A 6000-nucleotide genomic window follows, 5' to 3' on the forward strand; every position below is an offset into this window, starting at 1 on the left:
AGAACTTCGAGCTGCTCGAACCGGAACTTGAACTGGGTATGGTTCAACCAGGCACAAAAGTGAACAGGGTCGGCTCCAATCCAATCCAGATTTGAGCCAAACCAGCAAAACCGGTTTGGGGCACATCCCTACCGGGGACTAAGTTTGCAATCTGAAACTAGACCAGGTCTTGACAAAAGAAATTGGACTGTAGGAGCCAGCCCAAAAATTTAGAAGCCAGACTACCCTCTGCTTCATTGGTGGGGTGGTGTGGGGTGGGGGGTAGGCTCGGCTCACCACTCACCTCCAGCCATGCCCACTGCCCCAAGGGGGTGCGGACTACTCATCTTGTTTGCTCCCTCCTCTTCCTGGTCCTGTCCTTCTGGCTCCAGTGGGTGATGGACAGATGCAACCAGGAGGATGAGCAAGCAGGCCAGGCAAGGGTGGGGTGCCCCTCTTCCTCCTGGCTACATCCATCTGGCTCATGATGCAACCAGGAGGAATGAGCACACAAGGCGGGTTGCTCCCTGCTCCTGCCTTGCTTGCTCACTCCTCCACCTGGCCACGTCCTGGGAATTGGAAAGTCCTGAACTAGACCTTTCTAACGAGAGAGTCCTTAATCCAGATATGAATTCTTTCCATATCCCTCATCACAGAAGGCTTGCTTGGTGGGGGGCGGGATAATGCAAGTAGTAAAGAGGAGTAAGGAGGACTCCAGGTGTGGATGCCAATATAGTTCAGAGCTTTGCCCACACACTGGCTGCAATGTTAACTCACTGGACCTGAAACAAAAGCTTTATATTACAGCTGCAACAGATCCCCCAAAGAAGCACCGAACAACATTTCTACCCCAGGGCTGCACAACTCCGGCCTTCCTGCAGATATGGTACTACAACTCTCATCATCCTTGGCTACTGTCCCCTGTGACTGGGGATGATGGGAGTTGTAGTGCAAAAGCAAGTGGGGAGCCAAATTTCTGCAGCCCTGTTCTACCCCAATGCAGCCTTTGCTGGGAGATGCAGGACGAGGACTGCCTTCAAGGACGGTCTCCTCTCTGGGGAGGCCGACAATCCGGGAGCCAGCCCTGACTAAGCCATTCCTCATGATTTATATCCTGACTGTGAAGAAACTGCTTTCCCTGCTTTACATAGAGTACAAGGGGGAGGCAGGAGACTAGGAGATTCTACATATCTCCTAGGAAGCTGCCTTCTGCTGGTGGGTTTACACTTCACACTCTCCCTATCCTGCCCCAGCAATGCGGGATACCGGCAACTTCAGTGGCTGTTGCTGGTGCGTATCTTATGGGGTCTGTCTGTCTTTCTGTCTGTCTGTTTGTCTGTTTTTTAAACTGTGAGTCCTTTGGGGAAAGGGAGCCATTTTGTTTGTTTGTTTATAACTATGTAAACTGATTTGGGAACTTTTTGTTGAAAAGTGGTATATATATATTCATCATATCTATATAAATAATTCTCCAAGACAGGATGGTCTTGGATGCGTGGGGATGTGTGGCAACCTCTTGCAAGAGTAGTGGCACCACTCACAAGAGTTCCTGACTTTGGCCGGTGGGCCCAGCCCCGCTGGCCTGAGGAGGCGGCCAGCAGGAGGAGGTGGTGATGGTGGGCCCAGCTGCCAGGGTGAGGCGGCGGCTGGGCTGCCAGGAAGAGGAGGAGGCAGCAGCAGGAGGGGGCGGGCCAGCTTGAAAGTTGGCCAGAAACTGCAGGCGGGGGGGGCGGGGGGCATCAGAGATGCCCGGGGGGAGAGTTAGGGAGAAGGGGCTGAAGTTGGGGGGAGAGTCAGGGAGAACTAGGGGCACAGATGATCTGCACCCGGTCAGCTAGTTTGTATTGATATGGTACCCGAGGTCCAGCTGACTTGCCTCAGCCCCAGGAGGAGCATGCAGTCCCCCTTCGCTGCTCCCACACACACATCCCTGCTTCCTTTTTCAGTTAGGATATATGCCAAGATTGAGGTCATGTACAAACCCACCATCTGAAACTCACTTGAACCCCAGAGGCTCCTTGGGGCTCCCAGCACTTACCCAAAGTTGCCATCATGGGCTGATGGGAGCCCTGGGAGAATTCTGTCCTTTCAGCCCTAGGGTTCAAGTGAATTTCAGAGCTAGGGTTCCCTGAAGCAACATGCCGAGATTGATGGGTTCACGTGTCACACCAGTCTTGGCATATCCTAACCAAGATAGGAAGTAGACACGAGCATTGGGATGTTGTGGGGAGCATGAACTCCCAGGGCTTAAGCTGATTGGCCAAACCTCCAGTGCAGTGTTAAGTGTGAACCTGCCCACTGAGTCAGACCCTTAGTCCATCATGAGGCCTACACCGACTGGCAGCAGCCCAGTCTTTTGGGGTACACCTAAGGATTTGTTTGTTTTAAAGGGCACCTAAAATATAACATGATGCATGTTTGGGAACTCATGTATCATACAGGAAAAACAAGTATCCTACAGGTACACTCATCTCAGGCCCCTTTCCAGGAATGCCTCCTACTGAGATCAGGCAGGTGGCTATCGAAGGACCTTCTCAGAGGTGATGCCCAAAGGACAGAATTCTTCCAGGGCTGAAAGAATTCCATCAGCACTTGGGATCTTTGGGCAAATGCTGAGAGGCCACCACCATTGATTGCCACCAGTGTTCCCTCTAACAGGGATTCCCAGATGTTGTTGACTACAACTCCCAGAATCCCCAGCCAAAGGCTATTGCAGCTGGGGAGGCTGGGAGTTGTAGTGAACAGCATCTGGGAATCCCTGTTAGAGGGAATACTGATTGCCACTAGTGTCCTTCACATTTTTTCCCCTGCCCTCTTTCCTAACACTGAAGCACCAGCCCTCAGAAACCCCATCAGGAGGGCCTGGCAGGCTTACTGGACTCTGCCAGTGGTGGGCTGTGGTAGCATTGCTCCTCTCAGGGCCAGCCCAGCTGAAGCGCCATTCCTCACAATGCTCCCACTTCAGCATCCCTCTGGAATGAGGCTACACACACCAGGAGCATTGTAAGGAATGGTGGCTGCTGTCCAGCTGCCCTGGTGCTGAAACGCCCCTCCCACTGCCACTGGCCTCACTCACATGGGTGGGGGCTGCTCTAGGAGAGGGCCCACTACAAGACACTTTGCACAGAACCCCCAATACATCTAGGGCCCTGAACTCTCTCCCTAGACACCTTTCCAGTAATCTAGCCATGAGAAAAAGCTTTTCCTGTTCTCTCCTGCTTTTAATAGTATTCAAATTCATTTTTAGCATCATTATTTTGGAAGTGCTGCTGTTTTCATCTGCTGGCACTGATGCTTTTATATAGCAATAGCACTTACATTTATATACCGCTTTATAGCCGAAGCTCTCTAAGCGGTTTACAATGATTTAGCATATTGCCCCCAACATTCTGGGTACTCATTTTACCGACCTCGGAAGGATGGAAGGCTGAGTCAACCTTGAGCCCCTGGTCAGGATCGAACTTGTAACCTTCTGGTTACAGGGCAGCAGTTTTACCACTGCGCCACCAGGGGCTCATGACGATGGATATTTATATACCGCTTTTCAGCAAAAGTTCCCAAAGCGGTTTACAGAGAGAGAGAGAGAGTGAGAGAGAGAGATAGACCCCCGTCCCCAAAGGGCTTACAATCTAAAAAAGGAACATAAGATAGACAACAGTCAGCAACGGCCACTGGAGGGATGCTGTGCTGGGTTTGGATAGGGCCATTAGCTGGCTCTCCCCTTGCTAAATACAAGAGAATCAGCTCTTTTAAAAGGTTCCTCTTTGCTCAGTTAGCAGGTGACAACTGTTTTTATCTGTATCATTTTATCACTGGGTTTTGGTGGCAGGGGAGAGTTGATGTGCCGCATTTCAGGGGTCCTGAGTCAAGGATCCCCAGATTTTGGACTATAGCTTTCATCATCTCTAGTCAAGGTAGCCAAAGGGGATGGCTATACCCTGTTTTTGGCACAAAGACCATATTCTACCTTTACATGGACATATTTTCATTTCTAAAAATTCATAAAATTAATTAGTAATCATGAATGGATGCCAATGCAAGGTTAGGCAAGCTTGAGAATTTCAATAAACATCATTTCTTTCTGCATAAAACTTTGAATTTGTTGCAGTATAATGTTTAAGCCTCTTTAGGTGTCTTTATTGATTCCCCTCCGCAATCAAATATTTCTGTTCAGCTGCTTGGATACTTGAAAAACTCTGAGACGCAGGCTCAGGGGCGTAGATATAATAGGGCAAACGGGTTCAAAGAACCCGAGCCGTGCCCAATCAGGAGCCGCCATTCACGGCCCTGACACAACCCCCAGATCTGATGTCAGACACGGGGGCGGTAGTTTAGCTCCTGAGTGGGGGCCGCACAGCCCCTTCGGGAGCTAAACAAAGGCTGGCGCTGCATTCGCAGTGCCAGCCAGGAGCGGCTCTTCCCTGCAAAGGCAAATTTTGCAGCGCCAGCCTAACTAGCTCCTGAAGGGGCCGCACGGCCCCTTCAGGAGCTAAGACTGGTGCTGCGTTCACAACGCAGCCCAGAAGCGGCTCTTCGCTGCAGGGAAGAGCCGCTCCTGGGCTGCGTCTTAGCTCCTGAAGGGGCCACACGGCCCCTTCAGCAGTTAAGCTGCTTCTCCGTTCGGGAGCCAGACCACGCCCCCCACGTCTGACATCAGACACGGGGCGTGGCTATCCCCTGCCTCTGATGTCAGACGCAGGGGGCGGGGCTATCGGGGCACCTGCCGCGGCCGCACACGGGCCACCGGCAGTCTAGCTACGCCCTTGTGCAGGCTGGAAAATTAATATGGTGGGGATTTTATTATTTATTATTTAGTAAATATATGGTTCAAATAGCATGCCAAATCAGATCATATAAACTTTTCTCAGGGCGGCGGGGGGGGGCGGTATGTTATGCAGGAAAAAAATCCAGAATATTTCCCAATTAAAAAATTTCCAGAAAATCCATATCTCTGGGAGGCCCTTGCTGAACTGAGGCAGAGGTTTCCCCTCTGCTTTTCAGTTTCAGCTCTTTCAGCTCAAGGTGCAGGGGGTCAAACATGGGGCCCACCCAGAACCTACAGCACCTGAGCTGGTCTAAAGGAGGAGAGCTGGTCTTGTAGTAGCAGGCATGACTTGTCCCCTTAGCTAAGCAGAGTCCCACCCTGGTTGCTTCTGAAAGGAAGACTAGAAGTGTGAACTCAGTAAGACATTCCCCTTAGGGGATGGAGCCGCTCTGGGAAGAGCATCTAGGTTCCAACTGTTGGAAGTTAAAGGACTTGGCGCTGTCTCTTGTCTCAGACAGTGGAGGACAGACTAGTAAGTCAGAGGACTAGAGGGTCAAGACATTGGTCATCCCTTCTCCACTGCTCTGACACTATCCCTTTGAAATTTAGATTGGTACTCTTAGGGATTAACTTCCTTCCTCTCTCTCTTCCCTACCTGCCCTTCTACCTTGCAACATGGCAAGCTCCTCTCCCTGCACCATGTGTGCAGAGAAGATGCAGAATCCATCTGCATCCAGCTAGATAGATAGATTAGAGATCCTAACTCCTCACTTTCCTATATAGAATGGAGTTCCTTAATAAATGCCTTTTGTATTGATTGGAAACTATGAATTGGCTCCAAGTTACTTTACTCTCAGCATACACGCATGCCTAAGCAAATTCCGCCGTGTTGTGCCTCTGTGCACTCTGCTATAATGAGAAAGGGATTCTCTCACCACAGAGAATTTCCAACACCAACTTCCCTCCCAGGCATCTACAAGATAGGGCTGAGAAAGACTCCTGCCTGCAACCTTGGAGAAGCTGCTGCCAGTCTGTGTAGACAATACTGAGCTAGATGGACTAATGGTCTGACTCAGTAAATGGCAGCTTCCTATGTCTCTATGTTCTCCCAGAATTCTCTTTTCATTTTCAAAGAATCCCACAGACCTGGCACCTAGCCTCCCTGACCTCTCTTCTCAACTAAAGCCAGTCCATTCACAGCTCTCGACCTCAAGTTTACCATCGCTCGTCTACTCCAGGACTGTACACGATTGGCC

Source organism: Hemicordylus capensis, chromosome 6 (assembly GCF_027244095.1).
Source record: "Hemicordylus capensis ecotype Gifberg chromosome 6, rHemCap1.1.pri, whole genome shotgun sequence".
NCBI lineage: Eukaryota > Metazoa > Chordata > Lepidosauria > Squamata > Cordylidae > Hemicordylus > Hemicordylus capensis.